The sequence below is a fragment of the Populus nigra genome, chromosome 3 (assembly GCF_951802175.1).
Source record: "Populus nigra chromosome 3, ddPopNigr1.1, whole genome shotgun sequence".
Lineage (NCBI taxonomy): Eukaryota > Viridiplantae > Streptophyta > Magnoliopsida > Malpighiales > Salicaceae > Populus > Populus nigra.
In genome coordinates this window covers 12,337,349-12,346,942 of record NC_084854.1, presented here as the reverse complement: position 1 = coordinate 12,346,942, position 9,594 = coordinate 12,337,349, and positions in this window count along the sequence as shown.

The following is a 9,594-nucleotide window of genomic DNA, read 5'->3' as shown; positions in this document are numbered from 1 at the left end:
TTCTTTTCAGTTTATATGATGAATTTGTTTGTTTTTCTATGCTTATTTCCTATGATTGTTTATTTTAATTGCTAGAGCAGACTCTAAGTTATTATTGTGAACAATCTATTGCTAAGTTTGATATCAAAACCGGAGTTGTGGTATATAAACTTGTAAAGCAACTGAGTTTAATAATTATGGCGGATCTACATTATTAATCTTAGAGAGAACATTCGAACAAATCAAACATGAATTGCGGATAGTTATGTTGTCTAGATTAATCAATTTATCGAGTTCTTAAAGTTGTCATTGAATTAAATTACTAGTGTGGACACTGTAATTGTTTGATGGTTAGCGTTAGTTATACGGTGAATCTGTTAACTAACCAATGTTAAGAAAAGATAGAGATTCAGAATATAAATTGATGTTTTATTTCAATTATCTGTTTTGATTTTCATAGGTGGACGTCTACTTGAAACCAAGATTTGTTCTCTTGATAGTTTTCTAATTTATTTAATTTAGCTTGATTGTTTAATTATGTCACAGCCTAAATAACCTTAATTCCGCCCCCCCCCTCAATTGCATATTGTATAGTATAAAAATCTAAACTAAACCTTTCTCGTGGGATCGATCTCTTACTTGCTTTATATTATCTTGTTTATTTAAGTTAGGGTAATTAATTTGTGTGACCGCAACATTGCAACAAATTTTCTACTTAAACTTGGTAGGCTGATAGGTCTTCGAATCAAAGGTCAAACCACCAAAAGTTATTGAAAGTATCTTTTAGTGTTTTGATATGACTAATAATCTATAAATGCAACATCAGGACACAACATCTCATGACTCCTTTCCTATGCATTCTATAATGGTTGAGTGATAGCATGGTTTCATCCAAAATTGCAGCAAAAGGGTTGATTTGATCATGCTAATACTCCATGAAGGCATTTGTGACTTCTAAACTGATGACTCTGATTTCAGATGTGAACCAAAACTAAACCAAATATGGCAAAAGCCACTAACATGTATCGTTCATCTCTTAACTTACCTTCCTCAACATTCTTCTTCATTCTGGCTTCGATGATCTTCCACTTAAATCCTTCATCAACTACCCTATACTGGTTAATTTTTTCCAAGCATAATAAATTGACTACCTCTGAAGCTGTGTCTTCAAATTTTTGTCTAAGATAGATCTTATGGTTGTTATTTGGAAAATCTAGGATCCATTCATACTCCTCCAATATAGATGTCATATCGATGCTCTTGAAAGTAAAACACCTATAATTGATATCCCAAACATTCAGTAAGGTTTTTACTATTGCTGCCTATACTGGAAGCCTTAATAGTTGTGCAATCCTCTCATACTACTTCTCAAAAAAATCTCTTCGATTTGCCCTATAATGGGTAGCAATTTTTCCATGTCATTTACCATGTGATTTATCTTAGTAATGCATGACAATCCACTAGCATCGATTCTTGGACAGTTCCCCTCAGCTACTTGTGTCAGCTTAGATACTTGCCTAAATTCTTGAAAAGATGGATACTTTATGGAAGTTATGATTTCAGTTTATCATCCTGCAATACAAGATTAGCATGATCAAGTTTACCTTGATGCAAATTACTAGTAGCACATACAAATTAAGGATAGGTTTTATTCATCAAGTGAGCATGGGTAGCCCTTCTACCTGGTCTCAAAAGGTTCTTAGATTTGCCTAGCAATGATCTTTGTAAAGATAGTATGGGGGCATTGCGAGGAATGGTTAAGACACGTATGCCTACCATTACCAAGCAAACACTCAAATATAAGTTCAGTGTTTCACGCATCTTAACTCTAACCAATAGTTATAGGATAGGTTGTTAATTCCCCACCTAACCTAGAAGTTTGTGTGTGCTTTCAAAAATTAAAGCAAGTGATGCATGAGGCATTAATTTATATCTAACATATAACTGCATGTGTGATATATATATATATATATATATATATATATATATATATATATATATATATCACACATGCAGTTATATGTTAGATATAAATTAAGGATAAAAGGAATGCATGTTGATAATAAAATATGGGCAAAAAATAGTAAAAAATTAAAGTATAAAAATCTACAAAAAAAAAATCAAACACAACAATTAGACAAAGAAACAAAGCTTAATCCATGGGTCCTCAATGGAGTCGCTTTTATGTCACACGTGTCGGCGTCATAATGATCATCCTCTCAGATCAAGATCATTGAAAATGATGTGGGTAGAAAGGACAAGGAATAGGAATGGGAGTAGAAAAAATAAAGAATGAGAGTCGCTATCTAGTATTTTGGTCACTACGAACCTTAATTGGTCTCAAAATCTGGGAAAAGGGATTGATTGTGTAAAGAGAAGGTGTTAGCATCTCTAATATGCCTTACTACCACCTACATTGTTTATTTGTCTGATATAAACTAAGAAAATATTCTATTTTCTAATTGTTGGTCTGTTTGAGGTTTAAGAAAAGTCTTTCTTAGTAAAGAGGTCCTTATCTTATCAGGTTAAAAACAAAATTGTTCTAATGCCAAAAAAAAAATCAAATAAACCATCTTTTTATTTAATATGAAGAATATATCTTACGTATAAGTTCATAATCCCTCATCTTAAAAACAAAAAAAAATTGAAATGTAGGTCAAAATCCTTTGGAGTTTTACAAACATATTGTAAAATCCATGCAATATTTTAAAAACAACAACATGTCAAAGTATTTTAGATTTTTTAAAAAACAAAATTCTTAAATAACTTTAGGATTTTTAGTCATATGTAAGAAAAAAAATATTTTTTATTTTTTCAAGGCTTCGTGTAGCAAAAACTCATTTGTCTTTATAATAAAACTACAAAAAAATAAGCTTCAATGGTGTTTATCAAACATACCCTTAAACCCAAAACCCTTTAACAAAAAAAAAATAGCAAACCAAACAGGGTATTAAACCCTTTAACCCATTACTTTTTTTTACTTGACTGGGTAGATTGAAAAATTTTAGTTCGACCATAAACTAAACCAAAAATCATGATTTAACCTGAAAACAACCCAAAAACAAAAATATATTAAAAATATATTAAATACTAAAGAAAATCACAAAACTCAAAAATTCTTGAACAAAAATGATTAAACACACATAAAAATGAAGAACACCAAGAACACCTTAAATGAACCAAGCAACATGGAACCTAAGACATACTGGATTTGGTCAAAATAAAGGTACATACATGTTGGAAATCATGCAAGGATCAATAATCTAACATCTATTCATTTCGATTATCTCTTAAACATCATGATTTTATCAAAATAGGTTTTAATTCTAAACCGAGACCCTAAGATTAAAAACCATTAAAATCATGTTATTGATGCAAATAAACACTAGATTATTGAAACCCATTATACAAGGGGCTAAGATATGGACTAAGAATGGTCGAAATGAAGGGGCTAAGACAATGTTCTTTCCAATAACATGAAGAACAATTCTCATAAACCTAGAAAAGAACTCAGCTATGCTCAACCACTTCTAAGTTAGAAATGGGCATTTTGGCTTCTAAAACATGCTCTTTTTATCCCAACAAGTCACAATATCATACTCAAACATGTTTAAATCCAAAAAATTAACAAAAACATCAAAACATCAAAATTAAACATGAGGTACCAAATCCAAAAACTAATAACCTAAAACAACCTACATGCTTATTCTACATGGTTTCAAAATTAGTTATATGAACTCATTTTGTACATGAATAGGCTTAGCAAACTCAGGATAAAGACATTTACTTTAACATGCATAGCTTAAGCTAAACAAAGACTAAAACAACAATATACTTTTTTTAAAAAAAAAGAACTTCAATAGCAACTTTAATATACCAAAAACATAAAAAGACTTCAAAAGAACATCATTAAATAAAACAACACAGCAACAAAGAGGTAAATGCAATATCATTTGTTAAACATTCTAAACATCTTTTCTATGCTTATAAACATAATTATAAACAAAAAAAAAACAAAAAAACAACAAAAAAAACTAGGCCACAAATGACCTACTTTTCGGTCTGCAATGTATACCTTAAATACTCTCTCTTGACTTTCCTTTCAAAACTTTTGCCTCTTACAAACTTATAAAGTTTAAGAAAACTTTTGTTTAGGCTTTTAGACCTCTACCATTATGTTTCTTATTGATATTTCTTATCTTTTTCTTTTTTTTCCTTTTCCTCTTTTTTTTTCTGCCCCTTTTCTTGATCTTGAGGGGGCTAAATATGTTTTTTTTATTTTTTTAATAAGAGAATTTTTTATTTTTTTATTTTCTAAAGTTTTTAAAGAAAAGCAAGTATATTTAATATCAAGTCAACATCTTACAGTGTAAATCTATAGCCCAAATATTATTAAAAAAATGGTTGAAAAACACGTAAAGGACCAAAAAAATAACTTTAAAATGATCCTTGAATTTTTTCAGAATTTTTTGAATTTTTTTATGGTTTGTTTGAAAAAAACACAAAGAATAAGAAAATAAACATTGCTGGAAAATCAGTAAGGAGTGTTTGCCAAACACGCCTTAAAGACAAAAAAAAAAACATCTTTCCCTTTGTAAAATTCTATCAAGCAAAAAATGGTCTTAACTTTTAGAGGGTCAGGCCCGGCCACACGGGCAAGGCTTAGGTATAGCCCGCCATACAAGCTGAGTTCAAGTCCAACTAGGCCAACAACATGGTTCAAAACCCAAAACATAAACTTATAGCATACTTAAACTAACAGTCCATACCCATAAACGTTACAAACATTATTTTAAACATGGCAAAGGATCTTTACCCAAACTTAACAGCAACAAAACACAGCCCCTTTATGATGTTCATTTTTTGTTCATTTATGAATCCACAAACATATAAACCCAAAGCATGTATTTCAAGTCAAAATATTACAACCTTATTCATTCTTGTATCGGTTTATATTCAGCAAATATAACTAGAGATAACGTTATCCATCAACAATAACATTGAGCACTATTTTTTTTGTAAACAACATAATATGGATTTATACCTGGACCGAAGATGTCGATGTTAAAGCACAAGTAGCTCTCAAGGCTTCTTTGATGCTTAGGTATTATATTCCCAAAGGTTGGATTCACCTTTCTTCTTTCATTGTTGGCAGCCTATATTTTTCAAAATAACAGACTTTGTTTATTGAAATAGCAGAGGTTGAAGCGAATGGTTGGGAGTTTATGAAAACTTCCCTATTTTTTCAAGGGAAGGTAGTGTTTTAGTTGTGGAAAAGGGAGGGAGGTATTGAGTTCTACACAATGAAGAAAAAGACGAAGAAAAAGAAATATGTTATTGTTTTTTACTAACTTAGAACTTGTAATGATGGCTTCATGAAAGGTTTTTTTTTGTTGTTTGTTCTTGGCTGGCTAACTATTGGAATGGGTGTTTTTGTATGGTGTTTTGGGCTGGAAAAAAGAGATAGAGATCTGGAGTTCTTGGTCGGACAGGGGAGACGGAGGTACTCTTAACTGGAATAGGGGAGAGTTTAAGTTGGTTTTGGTTGGACCGAGTGTTTATATGTTGAAAGGTTTACAAACGCAGTGTATGGGTGCTAGTATGGTGTTGGGCTAGTGTAGATCTGAGTTGGAATAAGAGAGGTAATGTTTTTTCCTGTATGGGTTTTTTTTAGTATAGAGTCTAACCATCTTTGGAACTAAATGAGACTCTTATTTATAGGAGGTGATGGAGATGACTATGATCCTTTTGACTCAGCTATTAACTCCCTTTAATCCCCTTAGAATAATCTCAACCATTGATGCCAAGGTAGTAACCTGGTACTCTCAAACCACGGTGTCAAAGGTTGGTCGAGTTAGCAATTTTATATCGGTGTTACAGCGACTACAGGGGGAACCACTCGACGAGAATCATGTTGGAAGGTAGTATGATGTCAAGGTTACCAGATGAGCATCCATTTTATCTTACATAAGGCATGGGAGAGCATTAAATGCTCTACAAAAAAAAAAAGAACCCCAGCCAGCTCTCCACAAGAGAAATGAAGAAGAAAATGAATAGTGGTGCCAAAACGGCACTGTTTTGTTCATTTTCATAAAGAGAAACTTGATCTTTGAATTGCAAAGAATTTGAAAATTTAGGTTAATTTCTCAAGATTTCTTTCAATTAAGTCCCTAGTTATGTCAATTTAGACCCTAAATTTTTGTTGTCTTCAATTTCATCCTCAATTAATTTTTAAACTTCTAATTTCTTCAAATTTACTCATGATTTTAACCAATTACAGTCCCTGAATGTGCATGCTTCTTTCACCTTAATCCTTGGTTTTAAGATTCTTCAATTTACCTTTAAACTTTGATTTTTTGTAATTTTATCCTTAATTTCACCCAATTGAGTTTGGAAAAATTAAATCTAGTCCTCCAAATTTCAATCTTCTCAATTAAGCCCCAATTAAGCTTCCAAACTTAATTTTTCACCAATTAAGTCCTTAATAAATTAGTTTAACCCATTAAAAGTATAATTAAGTCCTTGCACATAATTAAATCTTTTAATTTGACCCAAATGAATTCTTAATCTTAATCAAAACTTCAATTATGCCGATAATTAAATTAGATTGGCCTATTCAAGGTTTAATAAGCCCTCGATCTTATTTTTTATACAGATTTATCTAATAATAATTTAATTTGACCTTGAATCTGTATTGTCCTTCAGTCTTAGATATAATGGGGTACAATTAGGCTTCTAATTTTATCCAAAGATCTATCTTGGTTCCTCCATGCATTTGAAATCGAAGCCCGTTCTTGCCAAGTTCCCAGTTTTGTTTTGTTTATTTTCAAGTTGTTTTATTGCTTTTCATTTTAAAAGGAAATTGTAATTTTAGGGGAAACCTAAAATTAGGTTATGACATGGAGAAAGATTGTTAGAACCACGGTAATGTCACTTTTGTGGATGGTTCGGACATCTAGAAAAGGATTACCGCATCAAAAATAATCATTAAGAAATTTTTTACAAGAAAAAGGATGATGAAGAGCAGTTATTCTATTGTTGTCATGCTACCATTGAAGACAAGAAAGACGTGTAGTGCATTGATAGCATGTGTAACAACCATATGAGAAGCGAGGATACCATATTTGCATTGACTCATCAATCAATTCCAAAGTCCCAAATAATGCAACGATCAAGGCTAAAGGAAAAGGCAATATCACCATGAAGACAAAGGAACATATGTAATTTGTTAACAATGTATTGTTTGTCCCAAATTTTAAAAGTAATTTAATTGAGCATAAGCTAAATGTTGGAAAAAGGTTATGCTCTTTACTTTGATGGAGATTGTTGCACCATCCCAATTCAACTTAAGTTCAATGAGATGAGAATATTAAGTGGAATTGGGATGGAGAAAAAAATGAAAAGAGAATGATCAATTTTCTCTAGACTCAAGTTGATGGAGGAGATGTTGAAGAAAGTAGAAATCCATCATCATCACCAAGATCTTCTTAATCAACAAATCAAAAAGAAACTTCTTCAAGTTTACTAGTTAGTAAAATGAGGTCACTAATTGACATTTATGAGTGCTACAACGTTACAGTTGTGGAGCCTGAAAGCTATAAAGCTCCATCTAAAGAAGAAGTTTGGGTGAAGGCAATAGAGGAAGAAATTAAAATGATCAAGAAAAATAATACGTGGGAGCTAGTAGGTTGACCAGAAAATAAAGAGGTCATTGAAGTTAAGTGGGTCTATAAAACAAAGCTTAACTCTAATGGCTCAATACAAAAGTATAAAGAAAGGTTAGTAGCAAAAAGCTACTCTCAACTACTTGGCATTGACTACAATGAAATATTTGCTCTAATTGCTCAGCTAGACACTATTTGAGCATTAATTGTTTTAACTGCCCAAAAGAGATGGAAAAATTATCAGCTTTATATGAATTTCACTTTCTTGAATGGAGTTTTAGAATAAGAAATCTATGTGGAGAAACTGCTCGACTTTGTAGTAAAAAGCAACAACGATAAAGTATTAAAATTAAAAAAGCATTGTCTGGGCTCAATCAAGTATCAGGGCCTGGTATAGTAGAATTGACAACTGCTTCAACGAACAAGGATTCAGGAGAAGTAAGAGTGAGCCAACACTTTACATCAAGACCCAAGATAGCTATGACACCCATATTGTCTCTCTCTATATTGATGATCTTATATATATGAAAAACAACAAATAAATGATTCAAGAGTTCAAAGAATACATGATGAAGACTTTTGAAATGACAAATTTGGGCTTGATGCATCATTTTTTAGGGATAAAAATAGATCAAGAAAATGAAAGAATATTTATCTCATAAACAAAATACACCAAGAACCTCCTAAAGAAATTCAAGATGACAACATGCAAAGTAGTTGCTACTCCACTCGTGACTAATGAGAAATTACAGAAGAAAGATGAATCAAAAAAGGTGAACGCATTAACATTTAGAAGTTTAATTGGGAACTTACTATATCTAACAACAACAAGACCAGATATAATATATGCAACAAGTTTACCATCGAGTTCATGCAAAGTCCAAGCCAAATCCACTACACAGTTGCTAAAATAAAACTTAGATACTTGCAGGGAATAAAGGAGTATGGCATATGGTATAAACCAACTACAAAAGCAAAACTACTCGTATGCATAGACAATGTGATTGAGCTAGATCGATTGATGATATGAGAAGCATTTTAGACTACACATTTTCACTCAGTTTTTGCAGTATTTTTTTGGGCATTTTTTTTGGGAATTACCACTAGAAATTCATCTAATAATCATAGTTCTAATCATAAAAGAAACCAGAATAATCTAAGTTATTGTTATACACTTATATATAATTTTTATATGTTTAAGAGAATCCATAAACATTAACCTAGTGAGTTTATCAAAAGTATTACAACATCATGAGGATTAGTATTATTTACATGTCTAACATTTACATGACTAAAGGTTTGCTAATTACATGTCCACTAACTTAACAAAAGGAGTCCTAAATATCATCATTCTACATGCAGCTGCGAAGTACCTAAAATTAATGCATCACACATTATAAATATAACTATATTTTAAATCATACAATCAACAAAACAGCTTTAATGATACATTTTAATCTCAATTCATCATTTTCAATTAATTTTCTCTTTATGGTTTTATCAAATCATCATGATAAATCATATGCCCTGATCATCATTAACCTAATACTATTAGCCCATTATCAGGCACAATCTCGTCTTTCTAAGTATTTAGCTTCACTGCTCATTACAGGGCTCTAGCCCCATCACCAGATAACTAGTTTCCCCTATCCATTTTTGGGTATTAGTTTCATTACTGAATAACTAGTTCATTTGCCCCTTACAAGACACTAGTTCCATTACTGGGAAGCTAGTTTTTCTACCCATGACTAGGCACTAGTCCCATTACTGAGAAGCTAGTTCCAATCTCATCAATACTAAATTAAAAACAAGGCACATTTAATGAAATTGTAATTTCTTATCTTAATTACTAAAGTATCGAGGTGTTATACACCTACCTACTGTCTGTGTGCTAGAAGTACCTCCCTACTATTGTAGAGCTCTTGTGGCCTCTCCTGTATCAATAGATATA